Genomic DNA, 12,043 nt, shown 5'->3' on the forward strand with positions numbered 1-12,043 from the left:
TACGACGTCTTTACCATTTCATATGACGATTTCCACCACAGATGTCGTCGTAATGGAAAATCTATATGAGCCATCCCTATGTGCATTCCTTAATGAGGAAGGAGCTGTGGTTGCGGCCAATATGAGCCAAGAAGTAGGAAATCTCATAATTGCATATTTAGTGACATAACTAAAAAACTTGCGGCATCCGCCCAAACTCAAATTCGTATCCCTACAAATAAACATGCTAGAAGTGTATTGCATGGATCTGGTAGTGCACGTCCAATCTCAAGGTTAAGTGAACATCTCTACACCGATGAATCAAGCTAGGTCAGTTGCTCTACTGGCTGAATGGCATTCCTACTGTCACTAGCGTACCACCTATTCTCTAAAGAGGTGAGGTCATGGGATCCATGTTGGAGTTCCCCTCATATATGCCTCTAGGAATGACAAACCCTCCACTAGCTCAAAATGTTGAATCAACAACGGGCCAAACCATATTCATTGATCGATTTGGCATCCGAAGAGAACTATTCAGAAATATGGAAAGACCTTAAATTTGAAGAGAATTATGGTTGTTCGATTCGATTACATGACAAAGACTGCCCCAGAACTTGGATCGCCCAGCTCCTGGTGTCATGATAAAATCGCAACCAATGATAGGGAGGTTTGGAAGTAGAGTAGTAGATTATTTAATTCCTCAATCTACCAACATAGAAAGAGCAGACGATGAGATTGATAGGCGAGTACTAGATACTTTATTCAAGTATGGATATTCGACGAATAGATAAGCCTATTCTCATAAAGATTCTACATTCTCCACACGAGTCTTGAACTATGAGAGAGATAAAATATTCAAACCTCCAACCCTGCCATATTACAAAGGAGAAGGCAACCTGAAGGCCCATGTCCACCAATACAAAGAACTTATGGACGTCTCTGATACTAATGAATGGATCATATGTAGAGTTTTCTCAACAACCATTAGGGTTCTGGTGTTTAACTGGTTCCAATCCATTGCTCCACGATCAATTGACGGATAGGAGCATCTGAGTCGAGAATTCTACGCTAAGTTTGTTGGATGCATTCCTCCAAGAGTCGCGTGTAGAAAGTTGTATGATCTGGTGCAATAAGAAGATCGGCCTCTGAGAGAGTATATTGATAAATTCAACCAGTTGTGTATATAGATCACATGTGTTAATCTCCTAGGGCTCATCCGCCATAGGTTTTGCAGTCTTGTTCACTATGTTGTGGTTTTCAGAAGCTTTTCCATTGGGAGTTTCCTTTGGATTGGGTCTAGTATTAGGCCTAATCTAATTGTCATCAAGTTGTTGGGCCTGCTTGAGGGACTACTATCTCGACTGGTAGGCGTGGGGGATCGCCCCGTTAGTAAGGTATTTCCATATATGTTGGTTGTTATGCTACAATTGTAAGTGAGCTTCCCTCAGCTCAGTGAGACTAATATAGCTTTTGTTTGACAACTACGAAGGTCGTAGTGGGGTTTCCTTGATGAGGTTGAAGAATTTCTTTGTGTTTATAGTTGTTGTTTTCATTGTCATCAAAAGGTGTAGACCCTTCTTCTCCAGCGAGCAAGAAGTCTTCAGGGCCAGAGTCACTTTCAAGGTGTTTTCAGATCATTGTCGAGAACTTTGGGTTGGCGTACCCGTCAAAGTCATGCGATGACCTTTTGTGAGAAGGTTTCTCGAGTGGTCGAGATGGGAGAATAGACCTAAAGGTTGTCTAAAATAAGGTCCACGCTCACCGCATCAAATGTTGGGTTTAGACCAAGAGCTCGATCACTGATTTGATCTTCAAAGTTTGACCTGCTGAGGTGGCTCCCCGGGGTATACTTTGATGCCAAAGTCAGTAAGAGTATTGTAAGAGAATGTGGGCCTCTCCTAAAAAGGAGAGAAAATTACTTTTTTTTATAGGCGGTCCCAAAAGCTAGGAATACTTTGTTACTCTCTCCATTCCATTATATAAATCATTCTAGAGTATTTCACACAAATTCAAAAAGATAATTAATATAGAGTTAAATTAAAAAATTTATATTGGTGAACTAAAAAAATTCTCTCATGCAATGGTTGGAGAATGCCTTGAAATGTTCAAAAACACATGGACTAAGATAAAAATTTAATGCTTAAATTCTTGAAAAATCAAAACGACTTATATTTGGAAAAAAAAAATTAACTTGCTAGAATGACTTATAAAATAGAATAGAGGGTGTACCTCTGAGTGACGCAGTGGTGTGAAGGTCGATGAGGCACCTGTAACTGTTTTCTAAATAATCTTTTGAGAGTCATAATCCATTTGCGCTAAGCCTTTAATGTATTGGGTCTGAAACACCATGTATTGAAATTTCAATAATAAATAAAGTTACCAGAATTTGAACCCTCAACTTTTAAATTCGAGAGATCTGAATGATTATCATACTATGTTAATGAATCATTTACTCCAAAAACCTTAAGGAAAACTTTTATTATTATTATTATTATTATTATTATTATTATTATCTCTCACACCAATATAATACTAGAAAATAAATGAGTTTTGATCTAATAAAACTATAGAATAGTTTTTAAAAAGGATAAGGTATAAAAATACCTCTAATAGTGACAGTCAGAAGTAATTTTATCTCTAACGTCTAAAATGATGTAATTTTACCTCTAACATTAGCAGTCAAAAGCAATTTTACTCCTAACATATGTAAGTTGTGTAATTTCAGATATCATTATAAAATACAAATGTTTTGCTATTTATTCTGCACCAACTACCTATCAGTTAGTTATAAAAAAAGTTTTGTCATTTTTTTGTGATTTAATAATAGAATTGAAGATTAATATTTTTAAATTCGACGGAAAATTTAATTTTTTTTATCCAATTCATACAAAATACAATATAATTTTTTATTTTTATTTTATTTTTTCACATCTATTCATGTGTTTGTAATTTTTTAGTAGCGTTTGTGATATGTTAGTAGACCTCGGCATGGGCCGGGCTGGGTCGGGCTCGGGTCGGGCCTGTCGGGATTTTGATAAAACCTGATAAGCCCAAGCCCAGCCCAAGCCCACACTAATTAGATTCGGGCTCGGGTTTGGGCGGGCTCAGGCCTAAAAAAGGAATTCCAAGCCCGCCCGCCTGCCCACGCACATATCTATATTAAAAAAAAATTTAATTAAAATAAAATACTAACTTTTTTTAATAAAAAATAATAAACATAATAGTTAATATGAGGCATTTAAATAAATATTAAATTTATAAATGTATATATAGATAACGGGCCGGGCCGGGCCAGGCCCGACGGGTATTTATATAGTCCAAGCCCGCCCATTTTCTAGGCAGGCTTATTCGGGCTTGGACCGGACCGGGCCTGACACTAATTTTATGTGTCTAGGCCCGGCTAAATGGGCATGGGCTCGGACCGGGTGGTTGGGCTCATCGGCCCATGGCGAGGTCTATATGTTAGTAACTAGTAATAAAATGACGCACATGTAAAGCTTAGATAATATAATTTGTGACTGGGAAGATAGTTTAATGAATTATTTCTCAAATTGGTCCAATTTGTCAACGTAAATGGTAAAATTGCTTTTGGTTGCCAAAGTTACGGGTAAAATTATATCATTTTAGAGATAAAATTGCTCCTATCTGTTAACGTTATGGGTATTTTTGTACATTATCCTTTAAAAAACTATAGTCGTTGTAAGAAAAATATTATTACATTTAATAATAACAAAAGGGATAAGGTGTAAAAATATCCATGACGTTTACAATCAAGAGCAATTTTATCACTAACATCTAAAATGATGGAATTTTACCTCTAACATTGGCTGTAAAAAATAAGTTTACCTCAATATTGACAAGTTTGGTAAATTTTAAACAGTATTATAAAACACAAATGTTTTGTTTTTTATTTTACACTAATTACATATTCGTTGATTCTATAAAAAGATTTCATAAAATAGAATTGGAGATTAATTTTTATAAATTCAGTGAAATATATGATTTTTTTTTATCAAACTCGTACAAAAGACAGCGTTTTTTTTAATTTCACTTCTAATCGTATATTTGTTATTGGCTTAATACATACGCAGTCCTTGAACTTGTCTTTTTTTTTCATTTTACCTCCTAAATTTAAGGGACAACCTATTGACCCCCTAAACTTCCAAAAAGCCATCCAATTTACCCCCCTCTCCGACGTGGCGCTTGGATTATTGCAGCTTTGTATTTTCCCAGGTCAGCGCCACGTCGGAGAGGAGGGGTAAATTGAGTTGTTTTTTGGAAGTTTAGGGGGTCAATACGTTGTCCCTTAAATTTAGGGGGTAAAATAAAAAAAGGGACAAGTTCAGGAGATTGCGTATGTATTAAGCCTTTGTTATTTATTACTAATGAGTGATAAAATGACGCATATATAAGTAATAGATGATAAGATTCATGGCTGAAAAGACAGTTTGATGAATTATTTCACAATGTGATCTAATTTGTCAACGTTAAAGATAAAATTATTCATAATTGCCAATATTAAAGATGAAACTACACTATTTTAGATGTTAAAGATAAAATGGTTGCTGAAGGTAAATATTAGACGTATTTTTTTTTTTCAACTTATCCCATAATTAAAAAAATAATACAAGGTGAGGATATGTAATACTCGTGAGGGTTTGAAAAGTTATGGCGGCATTTGAAGGAGGAAGAATTGAATAGAAATTGGTTAGGTTTTTTGAAGTTTGCATATTAATGAGTGGACCCATTCCAACATTAGACTCATATATTCAAACAAAGTAATTGTTGTCCAAATTATTATTGCCAAAACATAAACAATAACAAAAGATAAGTACAATACTACTTTTTAGGTTATTTTATTGTTATGGTATGGAGTCATTAATGGATTAGGTTAGTGGCGAAATCATATCTATATTCAATAAACTTCATTCCTAATAATTCTTTTTCATTTGTGCCCAAATCACTAAGCACATATTCGGAAAATGTTGATTGCATAGCTGATTCATAATTCAAAGGGTTGGAGTCTCAATCAATGATTTCATTCAACAAACTTATAATTGAAATACAATTTACAACCCAAAAAAATACTATTTGAATTTAAATTACATTTAGACTATGTCAAACAAATAATTAAAATATATTTATAATAGCTTTATCATGTCTATTAAATTAAAGGTGGGTGAACTTTTAACTTGTTTCGGGGTTGTTGGAACCGTGACTTGGAGAGGGGTTTTGTGAAGATCTCATTCATTTGGTCTAATGTGGAAATATAATAAATACATTTTTCTTTGCCACTTTATCTCGAAAGAAGTGGAAATCAAGTTCCTAGATTTGGAATGATCATGAAATATTGAGTTATATTGAATTTATAATTAGTACGTAGATTGTATTAGTAACTAGGGAATAAGTTAGTTATTTAGCAATCTAGGGGTTGAAAACCAACTTCCAACAATAGCAAGCCAAATAGTATTGGATGGTAGAGAGGCCAAGGTACGCTAGTCTGCTTTGGTAGAGGATCGAAAAACAATATGTTGCTTCCGTGAATGCTAACAAGTGTAACGATGACATCATGTTGAACTCTTGGGATGAGCGTTTGGTTCTGCGACAATTAGAGATTCAACCTAGGCTACAACACGCACCAAGATTGCAAGTTGTTAAATGGAAAAAGCCCCCCGCGGGCTTGTTAAAGATCAATACCAACGGGTAGAAATTGGTACTCTAGGGAGAGCGAGCGCGAGGGGTAGTTTTCGAAACATCTGGGGGTTTACTAAACACACATTTGCTTTTCCAATTCCTTCTGCTAATGTCTTTATGGCTGAATTATTGGTTGCCATGCATGCTATTACGGTTGCTTGGGCAAATGGTTAGCATAAAATATGGTTAGAATCGAACTTTTCGTTTTTTTTAATAATATTGGACCTAATTTTTAAACAGTTTTTTGGATATACCAAGAATACTTACGGATAGCTTAGTTCTCTAGCTTTCCACGTCTCAAAAATAATTAAAAAAACTATTAATCATTATATAAACATTATACCAATAAAAGATATTATGTACGAATACTAATAAAAAAAATGTGCACTGTTGAAAATACGTACTATTTTATGTTTATAACTAATACTTCCTCCATTCCTTTTTATAAATCATTCTAACAATTGAGTTTTTTTCCAAAATATAAGTTTTCCTAGCTTTATAAGAACTTTTAGTATAGTTTTCCAGTTCAAGCATTAAATTTTTTTATTTTGGTCCATGTGTTTTTCAAAATTATAAGACTTATTCACCAACCATTACATGAGAGAGAGATTTTTTTTAGTTTTCTTTTATCAAAAGATTTTTTTAATTAATCAATGTAAATTTATTAATTTCATTTTATATTAATTGTATTTTTTTTGAAACTAATTAATTGTATTTCTTAATCTGTACACTAAAATTTGAAGCTTGTAAGGTTGTCATAATGTATTAATTCATTTGAAATTTACTTTTTGGATACATTTTTCTTTTATTATTTAAATTCAAATTTGATACAATAATTAGATTTTGTTTTATGAACATTAGTTCCATTTAATTCTTCAAAAAGTTACTAGAAGTTTGAGTTTTTACAAGAGCTAATACTCAACTCATACATAAGGTATATTAACTGTAAAAATATATTATCATAGCTATTAACTAAAATCATTAAAGAAAAAAAATGAAATGTTAACCTAAAATGAATAAAAGTAAAAAAAAAAAAATGAAACTAATTAATTGAAAATCACTGAAAAATTGAGGGCAGAATAAATATTGTACCACTAGTAACACATATACTACATCCGTTTCATATTACATGTCTTTTTAGAAACTCTTTTTTTTGTTTCATATTACATGTCATTTTATATGATCAGTACACGTTAAGTCATCTTTTTTTCTACTATAAAGCGCGGGTTTATGAAAATTAATTAGAATAATGAATCTATTATAGAATAAATAAATAGTGGAATCAATAAATAAGGGGTAACAATGTCTTTTCTCTAATATCCTTAATTTTTATACAACTCTCTAAAACGACATGTAATATGAAAACGGGGAGGTACTCGGTGAAAACGGGGTACAGGATTGCAATTGCGGGGCTGCCCTGCTGGACTGAACAAGCGTCTTCTTCTAAGGATTTTTCCTCCTTTTGGAAAATACTTTGGAGCATAAACTTGCCGCCAAAAATTATCCACTTTGTATGGAGTGCCTGTAAAGGTTACATTCCCTGCAATTCAGTTCTATATAGAAAAGGGGTCAGCAAATCTGATAACTGCTGGCTTTGTGGACTGCCTGGGGAGTCAGTTATCCATCTCTTCAGGAATTGCAAGGTTGCAAAGGAATATTGGAAACTGGCTATGCTGCCGCTGAAGGTCTACAAGACTGATGCATTGAGTTGTTTGGACTGGCTATGGCTAATTAGCTCTTTGACCACTAGGCAGGAATTCTCAATTGTGTGTTGCACCCTTTGGTTAATTTGGTCTGAAAGAAACCGTGTAGCTCACAAACAATCTCTAGTTGGTACGGTGCGAGGGATGACAATTGTAAAAGAAATAGTCCGCGGGACGGGGGCAAAATCTTGGGATACTGATATAACACCATGTCATGTGGATGGTGGGACGGAAAGTTGGCAGAGCGCTACTGCACTATGGCGCCCTCCTGATATGAATGAACTTAAATTGAATGCCGATGCTGCTTTCATTCCAAACGATAATAGGAGTGCTTTTGGTTTCGTTATCCGAAATCATGATGGGTTGGTAATGCTATCTGGTGGAGGTCCCCTTGGTTCTTCACTGTCCGCTCTCCATGCTGAACTGCAGGCAATTGCTGTTAGCCTGAAGCACGCAAGGGATGCAGGATTCCATTCAGTCATAGTGGCAATAGATTCATTAGAGGCAGTCAGGTTAGTCGACTCCAAGTCTAAGGGGCCGAATTGGTTAGGACTGTTGGTGGGCAAGATCCTGGATATCAGTAACAGCTTTAAGTGTTTCAAGATTGTCCATGAACGAAGAACATCAAACATCCCGGCACATAAACTTGCCGCTTGGGGTTTAACATTGGATCATCCGGAAATTTTCATGTCTGAGTTCCCTTCTTTTATCTCTAATTGTATCTGTACTGATATAAATGTCTGATGTTGTTATACAAGTCTGGTTTGCTATCAAAAAAAAAAAAAAATACTAGTCCCATAAAAAAAGGGTAATTAATTTATTAGTCCCTATATTTTGATAAAACACACTGTTTAGTCCCTATATTTTCAAAAACACACGGTAAAGTCCCTAACCTTTTTCTCGATAAACTGTTTAGTCCCTAACGTTTTTCTCGGTGAACTGCTTAGTCCCTAACATGAGTTGAGAATATGGAGGAAATTAAACTCACCATTGAGAGTAAGGGGATTTCCACTCGAACAGGAAGAGTACGCGAGAGAGATTTGAGTCGATTTCTACCTTCAATTCAAACAGGAAGAGTGAGCATGAGTGATTCGATTATGTGTTAGGGATTCAATCATTTCTCCATTTTTTTTTGTGAGCACGAATTGTGAGAGAAAGACATAGATGTGTGAATTGCTTTTGACTGATAAATAGTAAAAGGTAGTTTAGTCATTTCCGAATTCATAAACGGTAAAAAATCTAACAAACAGACGGAAGGACTAAATAGTTCACAGAGAAAAAGGTTAAGGACCTTACTGTGTGTTTTTAAAAATATAAGGACTAAACAGTGTGTTTTGTTAAAATATAGGGACTAATAAATTAATTACCCTAAAAAAAATATATAGTTGAATTAAAATCATCAAACAAATGTTGGTTTGATAATGCATAAAATTGTTTGAATAAAATATGAATATGAATATAAAAATAAAAAAGAATGCGCGTATGGAAATTGTGTTTGGGTATGAATAATTTATTACTATTGTTGTGCTAATTAATTGACAATGTTTGACAAATATATTTGCTTGCATAGGAAGAGATGGAATAATAAAATAATAAAAAAATATTCAAAGTGGCGGCTTCTTCAACCTTCCTTTCCAAGAATTATGAACTCTAAAACAAAATATTTTTGTTCAACTTTCTCCCCCTATGAGATTTCTGGTTCAGTTCCAATCACATACGGATTCTCAATTTGTTTTACAAAATGTCTTGTGGCATTAAGATCGACCAAAACTCAAAAGCCGTTCCAGTATTTTAGAGATCCCCGTTATCTATAAAAGTTGAAATTGAAATTGCAGATGATCTGCTTGTAAAAGAAACTAATCTTCAATTAATAAAATTATCCTTCGCTAATGAGGTTTGAAATTGCACTATCTAGTAAATATTATACTTAAAATTATAATGTTTTATATGTGGAGACTAAATTCGATCTCTTAATAATCATATGGTTAAAACAGAAACTTATCTCTAATAGAGAAATTGTGGAAAAAAATTGGAAGCTCCTGTTATTCTATTGTTAAAAGAAAGTGAGTGAAAAGAAACAGCGTGTGTTATTATTAATTTTGATTCCATTTGAACAGATCGTATTTTTGTTTTCCATATATGATTACTATTAGATTCAAATATGAGATAATAATTAATTATGAGAATAATATTTAACCGTTGATATTTAAATAATATTATATTATAATTGAAATAAGTTTTTGTATTTTATATAAATAAATAAATAAATTATTAAATCGGAGGCTCACTAAATGGAAAGATCTAAGTGGACCCCTATAACAACTCCTCCTAAAGCCGCCCCAGCTAAAAGAGGATGAACAAATTTCAAAGTTAAATCTAATTTAATGGTGTGATTCTTGGATTGGGGTTAATAACATGCCTTACAATTTTTGTCGAATAATATTTTTTTAATATTTTGAAAATTGGATCGAAAGTCGAACCAGATTGGTAATGGAGTCGAGAGTAAATGGGTTCAACCAGTTGATTCAGATAAGTACTATATAAGGTCTCGAAATATTATGGCATATATTGGATGATCATGAGAACAAGGAAGAGGGTGCAAATTTTGTTGATCGCCATATTGCCTACTCTTAGAGCATCTCCATCAAAATTGAGAAGTTATAATTATGGCACCGTGTATGTTGTAGATATTTTAAAAATGTAAGTAATGTTTGTAAACATTAGATTTGAGATCTCTATGATGAAAATCTACACCAAAGATTATTACATAAATCCATTAGAAGAAAAGTCATATAGGTCTAATTGGTCAACCGCAACCGAGCCAAAAGTTTAGGACTATTTTTCGAGTGCGTATTTGAACTTATATGATAACATCCAGATATTATCCAGGGACAAATCCATAAAGCTCCATATAATTGAAGGACCAAAGAAGCATTTAAACATTTAATGATGACCAAAGATCTTCCATCTAGATGGCGTATGGAGCAAGCCACACGCCATAAAGGATCATTGATCGGTAGATTCGCCTCGTAAAGGCCAAACACCTTAAAGAGGTCCACAACCGTCAAATCTTGGAAGACCCGTTATCCAGCATCGATCCGCCCAAGGATGTCGGCGCCGTTTTGAATATGGAAACTGAAGCCATTAATGACTACAAACAGATCCATAAATGAGTTTACGGTCAAACATGAATGGTGTAATAACTACTCATTAAAAGAGCATTAATGAGAGACTTTCTAGTCACTAGTTGGATGGTTATAAGTATTATAGTATAAATAGCCTCACATCTCAAGGCATTGAAGTACACTTTTCTAAACACACACTTTGTGCTTACAATTTATTATCATTTTATACTTTACTAACTTAAGCATCGAAGTGCCCCGACCGAACTCAACGACGCCCCCCACAGGTGGAGCTCCGGCTGAAGTTCGTTCGAGAGTTATCATTATATATTCGTGAGATTTATAATATATATCAAGAGAATTCCAACGCAGTCGGCTGTGCCCAATTCAGGCATATAATATGAATGTATTTCGAGAATGTGTTGGTCAAATAAACCATGCCAGATTCCTAAAAAGGATTACTAGTCTTTAACTTTTCAAAAGTCAACCTTTGATCAAAGTATATTTGAGGTATTAAGATCTATGATACATGAAGTACTTGGTGAAACTGTTTCAACACAATTTACTAGGTTGGATTCAAAGTTGTATTGAGCAAGTTACACTCATAAGTTTAGGATCAATGAACTCGGGCTTTGACTAAGACATTGACTGTTTCCATGATTAAGTTGTTTTTGCCTTAGGAGTCATCACAAAGTCATAAAATGTGTCGATATGAGTCCAACGAAACTGAAAGTGTAGAAATCAAGCTCTTGGTTTGAAAGTTATGTCTTACAAAAGTTCACGAGTCGACGTAAACTTATTCGGGGATTCCTTATGAAACATGACCATGTATATGCAGTCTAGGGGCATGTCCCACCACGTGGACCTTGAGACTGTTTTGCGCACCGGGTTTTGAACCGTATGATGAAAGCAACAAAACATCTCCTTGTTGCCAAAGTTTTAGAGATGAACAAGTTATTCGAAGAAATGATAAACTTGCTCCAAAAAGCTCCACAAATCCAAAAAAAATTCTCAGAAAAGAGGCGTTTGAAAGCAAAGGCGGGTTAGTGTCAAATAATTGAACCCTAATCCAAATTACAAAAATTCGTGTTAACCTAATCGGATTAATATCAATTTCTTATCGTGTTTTCAAATTACATGTAAATTTATTATTTATCAATATTAATGATAGCATTTAAAAATTTAGAAGGATACATAATATTTTCTGAACATTTTGTATCATTTTTAGATTATCACATTAACTCTGACCATCCAAAATTCTACTAATACCGTATTGGGTTTGTATATTATGTATACAAATCACATATTATTTTATCTATTAAGGATGACATATAAAAATGCGGAAAGTTATGTCAATAAACTAATCGAACCAAAAATTTAAGGCGATATAGTTAAGACACAAGATTAACTTTTGTTATAATCCTGATATAACCCTCCTCCCCCCACCCCACCCACCCCCCCCCCCCCCCCCCCACACACACACACACACACGAATGCCTCTTACGCTTGAATTGTTACAATAGACGTTCATTCTATCATGTGTTG

Source organism: Euphorbia lathyris, chromosome 4 (assembly GCF_963576675.1).
Source record: "Euphorbia lathyris chromosome 4, ddEupLath1.1, whole genome shotgun sequence".
Taxonomy (NCBI): Eukaryota; Viridiplantae; Streptophyta; class Magnoliopsida; order Malpighiales; family Euphorbiaceae; genus Euphorbia; species Euphorbia lathyris.